Source organism: Miscanthus floridulus, chromosome 17, assembly GCF_019320115.1.
Source record: "Miscanthus floridulus cultivar M001 chromosome 17, ASM1932011v1, whole genome shotgun sequence".
In the NCBI taxonomy this organism is placed as follows: domain Eukaryota; kingdom Viridiplantae; phylum Streptophyta; class Magnoliopsida; order Poales; family Poaceae; genus Miscanthus; species Miscanthus floridulus.
Window position 1 is genome coordinate 51,998,245 of NC_089596.1, and position 20,295 is coordinate 52,018,539.

The window sequence follows — 20,295 nt, forward strand, 5'->3', positions numbered from 1 at the left end:
CAGAGGTGGATGCATTGAACTCATTAATATCAGATTTTGTAGCAAGCATACAACGTCCTTTCAATTTTATCTCATCTTTGTCATCAACAACAGATTTGTCACTCTCGCTCTTTGCTTTTGCAGCCTTAGTAACTTCAGTTTTCATAATAGCTTCAGGAGACATAGGATGCAACACAATTTTTCGATCATGGTATAGAAACGAATATTGATTTGATCTACCATGATGCATCGAATCTCTATCAAATTGCCATGGTCTACCTAGCAGAATATTGCAAGCTTGCATAGGCACAACATCACATTCAACAATATCTTTGTATGATCCGATGGCAAAATCGATTCGCACCAGTCTCGTTACCTTTGCCTTACCGCTGTTGTTCAGCCATTGTATGTAGTAGGGATGGGGGTGTGGTTTGGTGGTGAGGGCGAGCTTCTGTACCATGTCGCTACTTGCCAAGTTGTTGCAGCTACCTCCATCAATGATCATGCGGCACGAACGCTCCTTGATGACACACTTTGTTTGGAATAAAGTGTGTCGCTGATTTTGCTCCGCCTTCTCCATTTGTGCACTAAGCACTCGCTGTACAATCAAGCTCTCATAGTGCTCCGCGTCACCTGCATTAATGTGTTCTTCTATGTGTTCCTCACTACCTGCATAGTCAGCCGCAAGCAATGCAAGTGTATCTTCATCAAAATCACTAGCGGATGAACACTCACCATCATCTTTGACAATCATAACACGCTTGTTTGGGCAGTCACGCATCATATGGCCATATCCCTTGCACCGATGACATTGTATGTTGCTTGTTCTACCTGTCGATGCCATGGATGAAGTACTCGTAGCTGGCTTTTGCGCTGTCTTCGCTACTGAGTTGGTGGGGGCAGCTCGAGTCTTATCACTAGATGATGGCGTAGGAGTATGTGTAGACGGAGTTGTAGACGTGCGCGGCTGCCATGAACTAGCTTTCCCTACAGAAACATTAGTCCTTGCGCTAGCACGTCGTCCCTGCACTTCCCGTTCAGCTTTACAAGCAAGATGAAACAGTTTGGTTACGTTATTGTACTCTTTGTAAGCGAGGATATCCTGAATTTCCCGATTTAACCCACCTAAAAATCTAGCCATAGCAGGTTCCTCATCCTCCTCTAATTTACAACGCAACATACCCGTTTGTAATTCCTGATAGTATTCTTCTACACTTTTAGAACCTTGTCTCAATTGCTGCAACTTATTTATCATATCACGGGCATAGTAAGATGGGACAAATCTAGCTCTCATGGCTCGTTTCAGCGCATCCCAAGTTTTAGGTATGTTATTAGGATTTTTCTTGCCATATTCAATCCACCAAACAGAAGCAAAATCTGTGAACTCACTAGTAGCAGCCCTAACACGTGTGTTCTCAGGAAATTCATGGCATGCAAACTTTTGATCAACAGCAATCTCCCAAGTAATGTATGCATCAGGGTCATATTTACCATCAAAAGGAGGTATTTTAAATTTAATCTTACTGAAAGCATCATCATTATTGTGTACCTCGCGTCGATGGTGGCCACCCATACCTCTACGGTTGTGACGTAGGCGACGTCGATCACGAGTGTCTCGATCATCATGTTCAGTATCACCTGTGTATTCTTCATCATAACTACCATCCTCTCGATCTTCCTCCTTCTTTTCTTCTTTATGCTGGTCTTTATCATTGTTGTGGAGGTCATCAAAACGCCTCAGCAGAGCAGCAAGGCTTTTGTCCACACTAGCAATGGACTGCTCCAAACCTACAAGCTTGTTGTTTGCGACAATCTGCGTAGCCTCCAACTGCCCAAGTTTGTCATTTGTCACCTGCAAGTCATTATCAAGTCCCTCCGTGTGCAACTTCACTTTCCTTTCAAAATGTTGTATGATGCCCTTTGTGCGAGGCGAATGGGGAATTTGGTTATCTTCGTCGGTCCCTGGCATGGTTCAAAGACAAAGACAACAAGAAGACAAGTGAAGAAATAAAAGCCCTACAACTACTAGGATGTAGCTGCAGCAAGTCGCTCACTCTCCACCTGTTACACAAGTTCTTACCAGTTCTTACCTTGCTCGACAGGAGGGGTCGTCTACCAACAAGTCTGCAGCAATGGATGAAGTGTATCGGTGCCGCAGCACGAGACCTGTCAAGCTGTAGAATATGTGGAGCTATAGGTGGGCTGAAACAAGGAACGAACTAGCACCACGTTAGTTACAAAAAGCAAGCTAAATAATCGTTCAACCGGCGGTACTGTGCTGGTCCTAGTCTAGACCGTGCTAGAGACGCGAGCCTGGACACAAAGGAGAGCACAACACACCACCCCAAGTGAACGAAAAAAAATCTCAAAGATCAGCCCCTTTCTCTTCTTTTCTTTTGCTTCTTTCTCTTTTTTTTTCTTTCTTTTTTTTTTTTGAATATTTTTTTTTCTTTTTTTTTCAGGGGCACTCAAAACTGATTATATGAACAAGACACTCCCAAAGAGTGACTCAGCACACACACTTTTTCCGAAAGGGCAGGGGTATTCTAGTAAAACATGACAAGAACTCGTTTAGATATGAATACGTGCTGCGTGCTTCATTTGATATTTGTAGCACAGGGTGAACTGATTCCTCGTCCGATTGGAACTTCCAATTCTACTCGGACTTTGGCCAACAGCGAGGAATACCCGATTCCTTGATCCGACTCAAACTTGAAAACCTACTTGGATTCGGCCAACAGAGAGGAACAGCCAATTCCTTGTCCGATTCAAACTTCAAACCCTACTTGGATTCGGCCAACAGAGAGACTATATGATAGCGCATGTTGTGATAGAACATGACAAGAACTCGAAACTCTAAAGGACTAAAACTAAGACCAGCAACTTGACACAACCAATGCAACCGACGACTCAACAAGCCCTAACTATGTAGCACTAGCCACGGCCCAAAGGTCTATAGGATTGTAGGAAACTAATCTACTATTTTTTTGGCTTTTTTTGGACTGTAGGAAAAATAAAAACAGCGAAGAATTACAAGTCTCTCACTCTCTCTCTCTCTCTCTCTAGAGTAAGCCACTCGTTTAGATATGAATACTTGCTGCGTGCTTCGTTTGATATTTGTAGCACGTTGTGAACTGATTCCTCGTCCGATTGGAACTTCCAATTCTACTCGGACTTTGGCCAACAGCGAGGAATACCCGATTCCTTGATCCGACTCAAACTAGAAAACCTACTTGGATTCGGCCAATAGAGAGGAACAGCCGATTCCTTGTCCGATTCAAACTTCAAACCCTACTTGGATTCGGCCAACAGAGAGACTATATGATAGCGCGTGTTGTGATAGAATGTGACAAGAACTCGAAACTCTAAAGGACTAAAACTAAGACCAGCAACTTGACACAACCGATGCAACTGACGACTCAACAAGCCCTAACTAGGTAGCACTAGCCACGGCCCAAAGGTCTATAGGATTGTAGGAAACTAATCTACTATTTTTTTGGCTTTTTTTTTGGACTGTAGGAAAAATAAAAACAGCGAAGAATTACAAGTCTCTCACCGATAAACCTTGCTCTGATTACCAATTGATATGAACCCGCTAGGGTTTATGGACGATCTTTCGATGAGAGGCGTGAGATCACTCGATTTGGTGGATGGAGATGACGTTCACGGCCCGACTACAGCCTTCCAAGACCGCGCCTTAGCAACCGATACACCACCTCCAAAGGCCGTCACGATCTTGTGGAGCGCGACAACCAGCCACTAGGGCTCCCGTCCTGCAAGCAATCGAAGAACTAGCAAGAACAAGGAAACAAGCACTGAATTTGCAAGATGGAATTGAAAGCCTCAAACTGAATCTTATTTTGAGTGGGGTTCCGAAGACAAGGAGACGGGCGGCTGGATCAGCACGCGCGCCTACAAGCAAGTAGCAAAGGCTAAACTTGATCTAAACAAAACCCCAGTGTTCCTGGTGGCGGCTAAGGGGTATATGACGTGTGGAGGACGACCACAAGAGAGTTTGGGTCGTGCTCCAACCCTAGGACGCGTCCCTACTGGACTCTAAACGATACAAGCCCATTGGGCTAACTTAAGGTGGCGCAGCACCCTGGACAGAATAGACCTCTCGGTGATTTTTGGGCTGTTGACGCCGTTTATGAGCAGGTATGAGTATAAGGTCAGATCCGTATGAAAGTAGACTTCATTAGCTTTCCAACAAGTCCAGAATCACCCCAATCCGACTCCGTATGTAACCGTGGCGACCGTCGCAAGTTGGAGGTGTGCTGCAGTCCGAATCCAGCCTACGCGAGTCCTTTTCCCTTTCGGTCTTCTCCTTGATTCCTAATCAAAACAAGAGTGCACGTGTCTCCAAGATCTAAACAGGATGGACAAGAGCTCAAGAAGGAACTCACTTGATGATTAAGCATTCGAGCACGAGCACGGGTAATAGGACCAGCAGGTGTCGGCGTGGACGGCGTGGATGTATGATCGGTGTTGATGTCCTCATCAATTTCGGTCCGTTTAGAGATTGTGCTAATCTTGACACAGATAAGTGTACGGTTTGCGCCGAACGTACCATAGGGTCAGACATCATTTTGGACGCACCTAATGGTACTGCTAGGTGACGTGGGTCATGTGGAATTTCAATTCGGTGTGTTGGAAGATAGTGTTAGTGTCGGTGCAAGACAGGTGCACGCTTTGCAACAAACATACCATAGGCTCTGAAACCGTTTTGGACTCACCTGATGGTACTCCTAGGAGACGAGGCTCAAGTGCAAGCTCATTTCGGTCTATTTAGAGATAGTGCTAGTGTTGATGCAAGATAGGTGCACAGTTTGCGCCGAACGTACCATAGGCTTAGAAATTATTTCAGACGCACCTGATGGTACTCCTAGGTGACAAGGCTCAAGTGGAAGCTCGTTCTCTATCCATTTGGAGATAGTGCTAACCTTGACACAAGATAGGTGCACGGTTTGCGCTGAATGTACCATAGGCTCGGAAATCATTTTGGACGCACCTTATGGTAGTCCTAGGTGACGTGGATCATATTGAATCTCGTTTCGGTGCATTTGGTGATGGTGTTAGTGTCAGTGCAAGATAGGTGCACAGTTTGTGCCAAACATACCATAGGCTCAAAGATCGTTTTGTACACACCCGATGGTACTCCTAGGTGACGAGGCTCAAGTGCAAGCTCATTTCGATCCGTTTAGAGATTGTGCTAATCTTGACGCAGATATGTGTACGGTTTGCGCCAAACGTACCATAGGGTCAGAAATCATTTTGGACGCACCTGATGGTACTCCTAGGTGACGTGGGTCATGTGGAATTTCAATTCGGTGCGTTTGAAGATGGTGTTAGTGTCGGTGCAAGATAGGTGCACGGTTTGCGCCAAACCTACCATAGGCTCAGAAATAGTTTTGGACGTACCCGATGGTACTCCTAGGTGATGAGGCTCATGTGCAAGCTCGTTTCGGTGCGGTTAGAGATAGTGCTAATCTTGACGCAAGATAGGTGCACAGTTTGCGCCAACGTACCATAGGCTCAGAAATTATTTTAGACACACCTGATGGTACTCCTAGGTGACGTGGGTCCTGTGAAATCTCGATTCCATGCATTTGGAGACGGTGTTAGTGTCGGTGCAAGATAGGTGCACGGTTTGCGCCAAACCTACCATAGGCTCAGAGATCGTTTGGGACACACCTGATGGTACTCCTAGGTGACGAGGCTCATGTGCAAGCTCATTTTGGTCCATTTAGTGATAGAGCTAATCTTTACGCAGATAGGTGCACGGTTTATGCTGAACGTACTATAGGCTCGGAAATCATTTTGGACGCACCCGATGCAACTCCTATGTGACGTGGGTCATGTCGAATCTCGTTTTGGTCCATTTGGAGATGGTGTTAGTGTCGGTGCAAGATATGTGCACGGTTTGTGCCAAACATACCATAGGCTCCAAAACCATTTTGGACGCACCCAATGGTACTAGTAGGAGATGAGGCTCAAGTGCAAGCTTGTTTCGGTGTGGTTCGAGATAGTGCTAATCTTGACGCAAGATAGGTGCACAGTTTGTGCCGAACGTACCATAGGCTTAGAAATTATTTTAGACCCACCTGATGGCACTCCTAGGTGACAAGGCTCAAGTGGAAGCTCGTTCTCAGTCCGTTTGGAGATAGTGCTAACCTTGACGCAAGATAAGTGCACGGTTTGCGCCGAACGTACCATAGGCTCAGAAATCATTTTGGATGCACCTGATGGTACTCCTAGGTGACGTGGATCTTGTGGAATCTTGTTTCGGTGCGTTAGGAGACGGTGTTAGTGTCGGTGCAAGATAGGTGCACGGTTTGCGCTGAACATACCATAGGCTCAGAAATCGTTTTGGACGCACCCGATGAAACTCCTAGGTGACGAGGGTCAAGTGCAAGCTAGTTTGGCTCCGTTTAGAGATAGTGCTAATATTGACGTAGATAGGTGCACAGTTTGCGCCAAACATACCATAGGCTTGGAAACATTTTTGGATGCACCCGATGGTACTCGTAGGAGACGAGGCTCAAGTGCAAGCTCATTTCGGTGCATTTAGAGATAGTGCTAATCTTGACGCATGATAGGTGCATAGTTTGCGCCGATCATAACATAGGCTCAGAAATTATTTCAGACGCATCTGATGCTACTCCTAGGTGACAAGGCTTAAGTGGAAGCCCTAGTGCTAACCTTGACACAAGATAGGTGCACGGTTTGCGCTGAACGTACCATAGGCTCAGAAATCATTTTGGATGCACCTGATGGTACTCCTAGGTGATGTGGATCTTGTGGAATCTCGTTTCGGTGCGTTAGGAGACGGTGTTAGTGTCGGTGCAAGATAGGTGCACGGTTTGTGCTGAACATACCATAGGCTCAGAAATCGTTTTGGACGCACCCGATGAAACTCCTAGGTGACGAGGGTCAAGTGCAAGCTAGTTTTGCTCCGTTTAGAGATAGTGCTAATATTGACGTAGATAGGTGCACAGTTTGTGCCAAACATACCATAGGCTTGGAAACATTTTTGGACGCACCCGACGGTACTCGTAGGAGACGAGGCTCAAGTGCAAGCTCGTTTCGGTGCGTTTAGAGATAGTGCTAATCTTGACGCATGATAGGTGCACAGTTTGCGCCGAACATACCATAGGCTCAGAAATTATTTCAGACGCGTCTGATGGTGCTCCTAGGTGACAAGGCTTAAGTGGAAGCTCTAGTGCTAACCTTGACATAAGATAGGTGCATGGTTTGCGCTGAACGTACCATAGGCACATAAATCATTTTGGACACACCTGATGGTCCTCCTAGGTGACGTGGGTCCTGTGGAATCTCAATTCGGTGCGTTTGGAGATGATGTTAGTGTCGGTGTAAGATAGGTGCATGGTTTGCGCTGAACGTACCATAGGCTCAGAAATCGTTTTGGACGCACCCGACGGTACTCCTAGGTGACGAGGCTCAAGTGCAACCTAGTTTCAGTCCGTTTATAGATAGTACTAATCTTGATGTAGATAGGTGCACGGTTTGCGCCAAACATACCCTAGGCTCAGAAACCTTTTTGGACGCACATGATGGTACTCGTAGGAGACGAGGCTCAAGTGCAAGCTTGTTTCGGTGCATTTAGAGATAGTGCTAATCTTGACGCAAGATAGGTGCACAGTTTGCGCCGAACATACCATAGGCTCAGAAAATTATTTCAGACACACCTGATGGTACTCCTAGGTGACAAGGCTCAAGTGGAAGCTCATTCTTAGTCTGTTTGGAGATAGTGCTAACCTTGATGCAAGATAGGTGCATGGTTTGCGCCGAAGATACCATAGGCTCGGAAATCATTTCGGACGCACCCGATGCAACTCCTACGTGACGTGGGTCATGTCGAATCTCGTTTTGGTCCGTTTGGAGATGGTGTTAGTGTCGGTGCAAGATATGTGCACGGTTTGCGCCAAACATACCATTGGCTTAGAAATAGTTTTGGACGCACCCGATGGTACTCCTAGGTGACGAGGCTCAAGTGGAAGCTCGTTCTCAGTCCGTTTGGGGATTGTGCTAACCTTAACGTAAGTTAGGTGCATAGTTTGTGCCGAACGTACCATGGGCTCAGAAATCATTTTGGACTCACCTGATGGTCCTCCTATGTGATGTGGGTCCTGTGGAATCTCAATTTGGTGCATTTGGAGACGGTGTTAGTGTCGGTGCAAGATAGGTGCATGGTTTGCGCTGAACGTACCATAGGCTCGGAAATTGTTTTGGACGCACCCAATGAAACTCCTAGGTGATGAGGGTCAAGTGCAAGCTAGTTTTGCTCCGTCTAGAGATAGTGCTAATCTTGACGTAGATAGGTGCACGGTTTGCGCCAAACAAACCATAGGCTCAGAAACCTTTTTGGATGCACCCGATGGTACTCGTAGGAGACGAGGCTCAAGTGCAAGCTCATTTCGGTGCGTTTAGAGATAGTGCTAATCTTGACGCATGATAGGTGCACAGTTTGCGCCGATCAAACCATAGGCTCGGAAATTATTTCAGACGCATCTGATGCTACTCCTAGGTGACAAGGCTTAAGTGGAAGCCCTAGTGCCAACCTTGACATAAGATAGGTGCACGGTTTGCGCTGAACGTACCATAGGCTCAGAAATCATTTTGGATGCACCTGATGGTACTCCTAGGTGACGTGGATCTTGTGGAATCTCATTTCGGTGCGTTAGGAGATGGTGTTAGTGTCGGTGCAAGATAGGTGCACGGTTTGCGCTGAATGTACCATAGGCTCAGAAATCGTTTTGGACGCACCCGATGAAACTCCTAGGTGACGAGGGTCAAGTGCAAGCTAGTTTCGCTCCGTTTAGAGATAGTGCTAATATTGACGTAGATAGGTGCACAGTTTGCGCCAAACATACCATAGGCTTGGAAACCTTTTTGGACGCACCCGACGGTACTCGTAGGAGACAAGGCTCAAGTGCAAGCTCGTTTTGGTGCGTTTAGAGATAGTGCTAATCTTGACGCATGATAGGTGCACAGTTTGCGCCGAATGTACCATAGGCTCGGAAATTATTTCAGACGCATCTGATGGTGCTCCTAGGTGACAAGGCTTAAGTGGAAGCTCTAGTGCTAACCTTGACATAAGATAGGTGCACGGTTTGCGCTGAACGTACCATAGGCACAGAAATCATTTTGGACGCACCTGATGGTCCTCCTAGGTGACGTGGGTCCTGTGGAATCTCAATTCGGTGCGTTTGGAGATGATGTTAGTGTCGGTGTAAGATTGGTGCATGGTTTGCGCTGAACGTACCATAGGCTCAGAAATCGTTTTGGACGCACCCGACGGTACTCCTAGGTGACGAGGCTCAAGTGCAACCTAGTTTCAGTCCGTTTATAGATAGTACTAATCTTGATGTAGATAGGTGCACGGTTTGCGCCAAACATACCCTAGGCTCAGAAACCTTTTTGGACGCACATGATGGTACTCGTAGGAGACGAGGCTCAAGTGCAAGCTTGTTTCGGTGCATTTAGAGATAGTGCTAATCTTGACGCAAGATAGGTGCACAGTTTGCGCCGAACATACCATAGGCTCAGAAAATTATTTCAGACACACCTGATGGTACTCCTAGGTGACAAGGCTCAAGTGGAAGCTCATTCTTAGTCTGTTTGGAGATAGTGCTAACCTTGATGCAAGATAGGTGCATGGTTTGCGCCGAAGATACTATAGGCTCGGAAATCATTTCGGACGCACCCGATGCAACTCCTACGTGACGTGGGTCATGTCGAATCTCGTTTTGGTCCATTTGGAGATGGTGTTAGTGTCGGTGCAAGATATGTGCACGGTTTGCGCCAAACATACCATTGGCTTAGAAATAGTTTTGGACGCACCCGATGGTACTCCTAGGTGACGAGGCTCAAGTGGAAGCTCGTTCTCAGTCCGTTTGGAGATTGTGCTAACCTTAACGTAAGTTAGGTGCATAGTTTGTGCCGAACGTACCATGGGCTCAGAAATCATTTTGGACTCACCTGATGGTCCTCCTATGTGATGTGGGTCCTGTGGAATCTCAATTTGGTGCATTTGGAGACGGTGTTAGTGTCGGTGAAAGATAGGTGCATGGTTTGCGCTGAACGTACCATAGGCTCGGAAATTGTTTTGGACGCACCCAATGAAACTCCTAGGTGATGAGGGTCAAGTGCAAGCTAGTTTTGCTCCGTCTAGAGATAGTGCTAATCTTGACGTAGATAGGTGCACGGTTTGCGCCAAACAAACCATAGGCTCAGAAACCTTTTTGGATGCACCCGATGGTACTCGTAGGAGACGAGGCTCAAGTGCAAGCTCATTTCGGTGCGTTTAGAGATAGTGCTAATCTTGACGCATGATAGGTGCACAGTTTGCGCCGATCAAACCATAGGCTCGGAAATTATTTTAGACGCATCTGATGCTACTCCTAGGTGACAAGGCTTAAGTGGAAGCCCTAGTGCCAACCTTGACATAAGATAGGTGCACGGTTTGCGCTGAACGTACCATAGGCTCAGAAATCATTTTGGATGCACCTGATGGTACTCCTAGGTGACGTGGATCTTGTGGAATCTCATTTCGATGCGTTAGGAGATGGTGTTAGTGTCAGTGCAAGATAGGTGCACGGTTTGCGCTGAGTGTACCATAGGCTCAGAAATCGTTTTGGACGCACCCGATGAAACTCCTAGGTGACGAGGGTCAAGTGCAAGCTAGTTTCGCTCCGTTTAGAGATAGTGCTAATATTGACGTAGATAGGTGCACAGTTTGCGCCAAACATACCATAGGCTTGGAAACCTTTTTGGACGCACCCGACGGTACTCGTAGGAGACAAGGCTCAAGTGCAAGCTCGTTTCGGTGCGTTTAGAGATAGTGCTAATCTTGATGCATGATAGGTGCACAGTTTGCGCCGAATGTACCATAGGCTCGGAAATTATTTCAGACGCATCTGATGGTGCTCCTAGGTGACAAGGCTTAAGTGGAAGCTCTAGTGCTAACCTTGACATAAGATAGGTGCACGGTTTGCGCTGAACGTACCATAGGCACAGAAATCATTTTGGACGCACCTGATGGTCCTCCTAGGTGACGTGGGTCCTGTGGAATCTCAATTCGGTGCGTTTGGAGATGATGTTAGTGTCGGTGTAAGATAGGTGCATGGTTTGCGCTGAACGTACCATAGGCTCAGAAATCGTTTTGGACGCACCCGACGGTACTCCAAGGTGACGAGGCTCAAGTGCAAGCTAGTTTCAGTCCATTTATAGACAGTGCTAATCTTGATGTAGATAGGTGCACGGTTTGCGCCAAACATACCCTAGGCTCAAAAACCTTTTTGGACGCACATGATTGATGAGGACATCAACACCGATCACACATCCACGCCGTCCACGCTGACACCTGCTGGTCCTATTACTCGTGCTCGTGCTCGAAAAGTTAATCATCAAGTGAGTTCCTTCTTGAGCTCTTGTCCATCCTGTTTAGATCTTGGAGACACGTGCACTCTTGTTTTGATTAGGAATCAAGGAGAAGACCGAAAGGGAAAAGGACTCGCGTAGGCTGGATTCGGACTGCAGCATACCTCCAACTTGCGACGGTCGCCACGGTTACATACGGAGTCGGATTGGGGTGATTCTGGACTTGTTGGAAAGCTAATAAAGTCTACTTTCATACGGATCTGACCTCGTACTCATACCTGCTCAGCAGCGGCATCAACAGTCCAAAAATCACCGAGAGGTCTATTCTGTCCAGGGTGCTGCGCCACCTTAAGTTAGCCCAATGGGCTTGTATCGTTTAGAGTCCAGTAGGGACGCGTCCTAGGGTTGGAGCACGACCCAAACTCTCTTATGGTCATCCTCCACGCGTCATATACCCCTTAGCCGCCACCAGGAACACTTGGGTTTTGTTTAGATCAAGTTTAGCCTTTGCTACTTGCTTGTAGGCGCGCGTGCTGATCCAGCCGCCCGTCTCCTTGTCTTCAGAACCCCACTCATAATAAGATTCAGTTTGAGGCTTTCAATTTCATCTTGCAAATTCAGTGCTTGTTTCGTTGTTCTTGCTAGTTCTTCGATTGCTCGCAGGACGGGAGCCCTAGTGGCTGGTTGTTGCGCTCCACAAGATCGTGACGGCCTTTGGAGGTGGTGTATCGGTTGCTAAGGTGCAGTCTTGGAAGGCTGTAGTCGGGCCGTGAACGTCATCTCCATCCACCAAATCGAGTTGTCTCACGCCTCTCATCGAAAGATCATCCATAAACCCTAGCGGGTTTATATCAATGATGGTACTCGTAGGAGACGAGGCTCAAGTGCAAGCTTGTTTCTGTGCATTTAGAGATAGTGCTAATCTTGACGCAAGATAGGTGCACAGTTTGCGCCGAACATACCATAGGCTCAGAAAATTATTTCAGACACACCTGATGGTACTCCTAGGTGACAAGGCTCAAGTGGAAGCTCATTCTTAGTCCGTTTGGAGATAGTGCTAACCTTGATGCAAGATAGGTGCATGGTTTGCGCCGAAGATACCATAGGCTCGGAAATCATTTCGGACGCACCCGATGCAACTCCTAGGTGACGTGGGTCATGTCGAATCTCGTTTTGGTCCGTTTGGAGATGGTGTTAGTGTCGGTGCAAGATATGTGTACGGTTTGCGCCAAACATACCATAGGCTTAGAAATAGTTTTGGACGCACCTGATGGTACTCCTAGGTGACGAGGCTCTAGTGGAAGCTCGTTCTCAGTCCGTTTGGAGATTGTGCTGACCTTAACGTAAGTTAGGTGCATAGTTTGTGCCGAACGTACCATAGGCTCAGAAATCATTTTGGACTCACCTGATGGTCCTCCTATGTGATGTGGGTCCTATGGAATCTCAATTTGGTGCATTTGGAGACGGTGTTAGTGTCGGTGCAAGATAGGTGCACGGTTTGCGCTGAACGTACCATAGGCTCGGAAATCATTTTGGACGCACCCGATGAAACTCCTAGGTGACGAGGGTCAAGTTGAAGCTAGTTTCGCTCCGTTTAGAGATAGTGCTAATCTTGACGTAGATAGGTGCACGGTTTGCGCCAAACAAACCATAGGCTCAGAAACCTTTTTGGATGCACCCGATGGTACTCGTAGGAGACGAGGCTCAAGTGCAAGCTCATTTCGGTGCGTTTAGAGATAGTGCTAATCTTGACGCATGATAGGTGCATAGTTTGCGCCGATCATACCATAGGCTTGGAAATTATTTCAGACGCATCTGATGCTACTCCTAGGTGACAAGGCTTAAGTGGAAGCCCTAGTGCTAACCTTGACACAAGATAGGTGCACGGTTTGCGCTGAACGTACCATAGGCTCAGAAATCATTTTGGATGCACCTGATGGTACTCCTAGGTGACGTGGATCTTGTGGAATCTCGTTTCGGTGCGTTAGGAGACGGTGTTAGTGTCGGTGCAAGATAGGTGCACGGTTTGCGCTGAACGTACCATAGGCACGGAAATCGTTTTGGACGCACCCGATGAAACTCCTAGGTGACGAGGGTCAAGTGCAAGCTAGTTTCGCTCCGTTTAGAGATAGTGCTAATATTGACGTAGATAGGTGCACAGTTTGCGCCATACATACCATAGGCTTGGAAACCTTTTTGGACGCACCCGACGGTACTCGTAGGAGACGAGGCTCAAGTGCAAGCTCATTTCGGTGCGTTTAGAGATAGTGCTAATCTTGACGCATGATAGGTGCACAGTTTGCGCCGATCATACCATAGGCTCAGAAATTATTTCAGACGCATCTGATGCTACTCCTAGGAGACAAGGCTTAAGTGGAAGCCCTAGTGCCAACCTTGACATAAGATAGGTGCACGGTTTGCGCTGAACGTACCATAGGCTCAGAAATCATTTTGGATGCACCTGATGGTACTCCTAGGTGACGTGGATCTTGTGGAATCTCATTTCGGTGCGTTAGGAGATGGTGTTAGTGTCGGTGCAAGATAGGTGCACGGTTTGCGCTGAACGTACCATAGGCTCAGAAATCGTTTTGGATGCACCCGATGAAACTCCTAGGTGACGAGGGTCAAGTGCAAGCTAGTTTTGCTCCGTTTAGAGATAGTGCTAATCTTGACGTAGATAGGTGCACAGTTTGCGCCAAACATACCATAGGCTTGGAAACCTTTTTGGACGCACCCGACGGTACTCGTAGGAGACGAGGCTCAAGTGCAAGCTCGTTTCGGTGCGTTTAGAGATAGTGCTAATCTTTACGCATGATAGGTGCATAGTTTGCGCCGAACGTACCATAGGCTCAGAAATTATTTCAGACGCATCTGATGGTGCTCCTAGGTGACAAGGCTTAAGTGGAAGCCCTAGTGCTAACCTTGACACAAGATAGGTGCACGGTTTGCGCTGAATGTACCGTAGGCTCAGAAATCATTTTGGATGCACCTGATGGTACTCCTAGGTGATGTGGATCTTGTGGAATCTCATTTCGGTGCGTTAGGAGACGATGTAAGTGTCGGTGCAAGATAGGTGCACGGTTTGCGCTGAACGTACCATAGGCTCGGAAATCGTTTTGGACGCACCCGATGAAACTCCTAGGTGACGAGGGTCAAGTGCAAGCTAGTTTCACTCCGTTTAGAGATAGTGCTAATATTGACATAGATAGGTGCACAGTTTGCGCCAAACATACCATAGGCTTGGAAACCTTTTTGGACGCACCCGACGGTACTCGTAGGAGACGAGGCTCAAGTGCAAGCTCATTTCGGTGCGTTTAGAGATAGTGCTAATCTTGACGCATGATAGGTGCACAGTTTGCGCTGATCATACCATAGGCTCGGAAATTATTTCAGACGCATCTGATGCTACTCCTAGGTGACAAGGCTTAAGTGGAAGCCCTAGTGCCAACCTTGACATAAGATAGGTGCACGGTTTGCGCTGAACGTACCATAGGCTCAGAAATCATTTTGGATGCACCTGATGGTACTCCTAGGTGACGTGGATCTTGTGGAATCTCATTTCGGTGCGTTAGGAGATGGTGTTAGTGTCGGTGCAAGATAGGTGCACGGTTTGCGCTGAACGTACCATCGGCTCAGAAATCAGTTTGGACGCACCCGATGAAACTCCTAGGTGACGAGGGTCAAGTGCAAGCTAGTTTCGCTCCGTTTAGAGATAGTGCTAATATTGACGTAGATAGGTGCACAGTTTGCGCCAAACATACCATAGGCTTGGAAACCTTTTTGGACGCACCCGACGGTACTCGTAGGAGACGAGGCTCAAGTGCAAGCTCGTTTCGGTGCGTTTAGAGATAGTGCTAATCTTGACGCATGATAGGTGCACAGTTTGCGCCGAACGTACCATAGGCTCAGAAATTATTTCAGACGTATCTGATGGTGCTCCTAGGTGACAAGGCTTAAGTGGAAGCTCTAGTGCTAACCTTGACATAAGATAGGTGCACGGTTTGCGCTGAACGTACCATAGGCACAGAAATCATTTTGGACGCATCTGATGGTCCTCCTAGGTGACGTGGGTCCTGTGGAATCTCAATTCGGTGCGTTTGGAGATGATGTTAGTGTCGGTGTAAGACAGGTGCACGGTTTGCGCTGAACGTACCATAGGCTCAGAAATCGTTTTGGACGCACCCGACGGTACTACTAGGTGATGAGGCTCAAGTGCAAGCTAGTTTCAGTCCATTTATAGATAGTGCTAATCTTGATGTAGATAGGTGCACGGTTTGCGCCAAACATACCCTAGGCTCAGAAACCTTTTTGGACGCACATGATTGATGAGGACATCGACACCGATCACACATCCACGCCGTCCACGCCGACACCTGCTGGTCCTATTACTCGTGCTCGTGCTCGAAAAGTTAATCATCAAGTGAGTTCCTTCTTGAGCTCTTGTCCATCCTATTTAGATCTTGGAGACACGTGCACTCTTGTTTTGATTAGGAATCAAGGAGAAGACCGAAAGGGAAAAGGACTCGCGTAGGCTGGATTCGGACTGCAGCACACCTCCAACTTGCGACGGTTGCCACGGTTACATACGGAGTCGGATTGGGGTGATTCTGGACTTGTTGGAAAGCTAATAAAGTCTACTTTCATACGGATCTGACCTCGTACTCATACCTGCTCAGCAGCGGCATCAACAGTCCAAAAATCACCGAGAGGTCTATTCTGTCCAGGGTGCTGCGCCACCTTAAGTTAGCCCAATGGGCTTGTATCGTTTAGAGTCCAGTAGGGACGCGTCCTAGGGTTGGAGCACGACCCAAACTCTCTTATGGTCGTCCTCCACGCGTCATATACCCCTTAGCCGCCACCAGGAACACTTGGGTTTTGTTTAGATCAAGTTTAGCCTTTGCTACTTGCTTGTAGGCGCGCGTGCTGATCCAGCCGCCCGTCTCCTTGTCTTTGGAACCCCACTCATAATAAGATTCAGTTTGAGGCTTTCAATTTCATCTTGCAAATTCAGTGCTTGTTTCGTTGTTCTTGCTAGTTCTTCGATTGCTTGCAGGACGGGAGCCCTAGTGGCTGGTTGTTGCGCTCCACAAGATCGTGACGGCCTTTGGAGGTGGTGTATCGGTTGCTAAGGTGCAGTCTTGGAAGGCTGTAGTCGGGCCGTGAACGTCATCTCCATCCACCAAATCGAGTTGTCTCACGCCTCTCATCGAAAGATCATCCATAAACCCTAGCGGGTTTATATCAATGATGGTACTCGTAGGAGACGAGCTCAAGTGCAAGCTTGTTTCGGTGCATTTAGAGATAGTGCTAATCTTGACGCAAGATAGGTGCACAGTTTGCGCCGAACATACCATAGGCTCAGAAAATTATTTCAGACACACCTGATGGTACTCCTAGGTGACAAGGCTCAAGTGGAAGCTCATTCTCAGTCCGTTTGGAGATAGTGCTAACCTTGATGCAAGATAGGTGCATGGTTTGCGCCGAAGATACCATAGGCTCGGAAATCATTTCGGACGCACCCGATGCAACTCCTAGGTGACATGGGTCATGTCGAATCTCGTTTTGGTCCGTTTGGAGATGGTGTTAGTGTCGGTGCAAGATATGTGCACGGTTTGTGCCAAACATACCATAGGCTTAGAAATAGTTTTGGACGCACCCGATGGTACTCCTAGGTGACGAGGCTCAAGTGGAAGCTCGTTCTCAGTCCGTTTGGAGATTGTGCTAACCTTAAGGTAAGTTAGGTGCATAGTTTGTGCCGAACGTACCATAGGCTCAGAAATCATTTTGGACTCACCTGATGGTCCTCCTATGTGATGTGGGTCCTATGGAATCTCAATTTGGTGCATTTGGAGACGGTGTTAGTGTCGGTGCAAGATAGGTGCACGGTTTGCGCTGAACGTACCATAGGCTCGGAAATCGTTTTGGACACACCCGATGAAACTCCTAGGTGACGAGGGTCAAGTGCAAGCTAGTTTCGCTCCGTTTAGAGATAGTGCTAATCTTGACGTAGATAGGTGCACGGTTTGCGCCAAGCAAACCATAGGCTCAGAAACCTTTTTGGATGCACCCGATGGTACTCGTAGGAGACGAGGCTCAAGTGCAAGCTCATTTCAGTGCGTTTAGAGATAGTGCTAATCTTGACGCATGATAGGTGCATAGTTTGCGCCGATCATACCATAGGCTCGGAAATTATTTCAGACGCATCTGATGCTACTCCTAGGTGACAAGGCTTAAGTGGAAGCCCTAGTGCTAACCTTGACACAAGAAAGGTGCACGGTTTGCGCTGAACGTACCATAGGCTCAGAAATCATTTTGGATGCACCTGATGGTACTCCTAGGTGACGTGGATCTTGTGGAATCTCGTTTCGGTGTGTTAGGAGACGGTGTTAGTGTCGGTGCAAGATAGGTGCACGGTTTGCGCTGAACGTACCATAGGCTCAGAAATCGTTTTGGACGCACCCGATGAAACTCCTAGGTGACGAGGGTCAAGTGCAAGCTAGTTTCGCTCCGTTTGGAGATAGTGCTAATATTGACGTAGATAGGTGCACAGTTTGCGCCAAACACACGTTTCTGTCACCATCGTAGATTTGAGTTTATTTGTTTCTCTCTACGAATTCGAGTGGATTTCCAAATTCCTTTGTTTTGTTTACCACCATTATCCTAGCCACGTCCTTGGAGGTTTCATCCACGTCCATATTTCCATCTACAAAAAGGAAATCCAACAAGATCAAGGTAGAATTCGATTCGGAGTCCTGTTTTATCCTGAAAAGAAAAGCACCATATTTCCTTTGTCAGCTGGAAACCTTAACTTGTGCTCTTTCCAACAGATCTGACATTGCTCCTAAATTCATTTTGAGCGCTTCGTAATCGCCCTGGAGATTTGCGCATCTCCTGGTTTTGCAAAACAGCCACTGGTTTGACTTTGCTACTAAATCACCCTTCCCAAGGATACATTTAATTGCTATAAGTAGCTTGTTATCTCTTGTTGCAAAATTTCAGCTTTGTGCTACTTGAAAGAAAAAGAAAGAAAAGAAAGAAAGAAAAGAAAGAAAGAAAAGAAAGAAAGAAAGAAAAGAAAGAAAGAAAAGAAAGACAGGAAGAAAGAAAGAAAGAAAGAACAGAAAGAGAAAGAAGAAGAGAAGGATTTTTCTTTTGTTGTTATTCCTCTCCTTGGGATCCTTCTTTGTTGCAGCTCAGTGACTTCGTTTGTGTCTAGGCTCGCGTCTCTAGCATGTACTAGCCTAGGACCAGCACAATAACGTCATTGAGCGTTTGTTCAATTTGCTTGCAACTAACGTGGTTCTAGTACTTCCTTGCTTTAGCCCACCTATAGCTCCACATATTTCGACTACAGCTTGACAGGTGTTGTTGTTGCGGCACCGATACACTTCATTCCATGGTTGTAGACTTGTTGGTTGCCGTCACCTCCTGTTTGGCTTGGTAAGAACTTGTAAGGGCTTGTTTTAACAAGTTGAGTTTGAGAGAATTACAACCGACACATCCTAGTAGTTGATAGGAGGATACATATTGTTTTTTTGTGTTTCTTGTTTTCTACTAATCATGGCAGGTGATATGGAGATTTTTGAGCTGTTGAAACTAGACCCTCATATTCAGGATATCATTCAACACTTGCCGTTATATGATGGTAAGTTTGATCCTCAAGCTTACATTGATTGGGAGTTAAAAGTAGACAATGAATTTGATGAGCATGACCTGTCCGAGAAACAAAAGATTTGTATTGCCTCTAATGTTTTGATTGAATATGCTTTACTAGAATGGAAACACATTTGTAGGCATAACAAAGTTCTAGAATCTTGGGAAGACTTCAAATTTCTTTTTAGAGATGCATTCGTTCCTTCATATTATGCTGATTATTTGCTTGCAAAATTAGACAACTTGAAGCAAGATAGTAGGACTGTAAAAGAATACTACCATGATTTTAAGATTTGCATCATGTTTGGTGGATTAGATGAATGCATGGAAGATGTTATGAGTAGGTTCATGAGAGGGCTCAATTCTGAAATTCGAACCTTGTTAATTAGTAAATCATACAAACATATTGGTCAATTGTTTTGTCTTGCTCTCAATGCTGAAAAGGAGAGTCTATTATCTGTGAATACTTGCAAGAATGATGTGACCCATAATGTCCAAAATTTGTCCACTCTGCATGCTAATGAAGAGCAACAAATAGTGGAACCCACTACTGATTTTCCTTTGTCACAAAATGAATTACTTGTTGTTCCTTGTGATAAAGAGGAGTTGTGTGCTGATGATTCTTTTACTCCTATGCCACAAGTAGCGAATAAGTGTGATACTTTTGGTTTGGAACCATACAAATGTGCTGAAGATAAGCTTTTTCATCCTATTACATGTGCACAAGATGAACTGAACTTGCTGTCCTCTTTAAATACTTTGGGTTATATTGAATTTGATATTCTGTGTAATCTAAATTGTCTAAAAGAGAAACTTAAATTTGATTATGGTTTGCCAAATCATTGCTCGCTTCATGCAATTGGCAAATATGACAGCAAAGGAGAATATTTGGTGCATAAAGTTTATATTTGCTCTAATCTAAAATATCCTTTTGGGCCACAATACCAAGATCAAATTGAGGGCTGCACTAACACTAATAATGTCTTGCAAAGTTTTCCTAGTTTTTCCAATATGCAACAGGGTAAGGCCAAAGAAGGGGAGCATTGCTGGTTGTGGCCATGCAGCATAGTCATCGCTCCATGCTCCAACATCAAAGCAAGCACCTTTGAATGCCATTGGGGCAAGTCGAGGACGACTTGCAGCCAAGAAGGGGAGAATGATGAGGACATCACCTGCCTAGATACAACCACATTAGCAACTTTTGATTCACAGGTGAAACAATCCTTTACCATGATTGTATTTGATACATTTGATGAATTG